The 1,422-nt window shown below is 43.0% G+C and overlaps 1 pseudogene; it reads left to right on the forward strand.

Moving 5' to 3' along the window:
• Nucleotides 1-441: 441 nt before the first annotated feature.
• Nucleotides 442-950, forward strand: LOC102856062 (annotated as a pseudogene).
• Nucleotides 951-1,422: the final 472 nt, after the last annotated feature.

Genomic DNA, 1,422 nt, shown 5'->3' on the forward strand with positions numbered 1-1,422 from the left:
CTGTGACATCACTGAGAAATAGCTGTCCCTGAGATAATGAGACGGTGCTTTCAAGTAGCTCTTGTGTTTCAAGGTGTGTTAATCATGAGTACAACTAACAAAAACATAAGAAAACACTGGAGGCAGGGGAGGAACTATGCTTGGCCTTTTTTAATAACCCATGGACCTCTTCACCCCTGTAAAATGTTTCAGAATAAAATATATTGCTATTTAGTTTTATTACACTTTATTGAAATATTTTTTTCTCTCCAGAAAGGTCAAGAAAATGAAACCGTTTCTCTAGCAGAGTCTAGTGTTAAAACACAAACATTTAATTAAATTGATCTATATCATTTGCATTTATCCTAAAACATCTAAAAATTTAGAAAGAGAAAAACATGTCTGATTTAAAAATATGAATATTAGTCCGCGATGCTGACCCGAACAACACCTACAGCCACCATGAACAGCAAAGGTCAATATCCAACACAGCCAACCTACCCAGTGCAACCTCCTGGGAATCCAGTGTATCCTGGACCTTGCATTTTCCTCAGGCTCCACCTTACACTGAAGCTCCACCTGCCTCCTCTGAACTCTATGGTCCAAGCTCCCTGCAACCAGGGGCTGCCACAGTCCCTACAATGTCAGCTGTATTTCTTAGCACCTCACTGTATCTTCCCATGGCCAGTCTGTGGCTGCTGGGCCTTTAGATTCCTCAATCCCAATGGCTTATTATCCAGTTGGTCTCATTTACCCACGCAGTTCAGTAGTGCTGGTGGAAGGAGGGCGTGATACAGGTGTCAGATTTGGAGCTAGAGTTACTTACTGCTGGTAACATCCCTCCTCCACCTCCTGGATGCCCTCCCAATGCAGCTCAGCTTGCAGTTATGCGGGGAGCCAGTGTCCTTGTAACTCAGAGGAAGGGTATCTTCTTCGTGGGTGGCTCAGCTGGTGGCTACACCATCTGGTGAGGAACCAAGGCCACTTCCGTGCCGGGAAAGACATCCCATACCTTTAGCACTTCTCACAGTGTAACTGCATTAGTCATTTTAGACACATGTTGCTGGGGTGTGTTTCTGGTGCCCAAACTTTCAGGCACTTTTCAAACTTAATAAGGAACCCTGTAATGGTAGCAGTATCTCCCTAAAGCATTTTGAGGTAGGAGAGGTATCCATTCATAAAATGAATGTGGGAAAAGCAGCCCTAAGGTTCTTCCTTTAATCCCTCTGGAGTAATACTGCACCATACTGGTCTTTGCTTTTAGTAATAAAACATCAAATTAGGTTTGGAGGGAACTTTGATCTTCCTAAGAATTAAAGTCGCCAAATTATTCTGATTGGTCTTTAATCTCCTTTGTATTACTTGTTATAAAGGAAATGCATTCGTTGTCTGCCATTACCTTTCCATGCCTTTCCCCACATCCCATCCTTAACCCCTACCATC

Source organism: Elephantulus edwardii, unplaced genomic scaffold (assembly GCF_000299155.1).
Source record: "Elephantulus edwardii isolate Elephantulus edwardi_28Jun2011 unplaced genomic scaffold, EleEdw1.0 scaffold00078, whole genome shotgun sequence".
Taxonomy (NCBI): domain Eukaryota; kingdom Metazoa; phylum Chordata; class Mammalia; order Macroscelidea; family Macroscelididae; genus Elephantulus; species Elephantulus edwardii.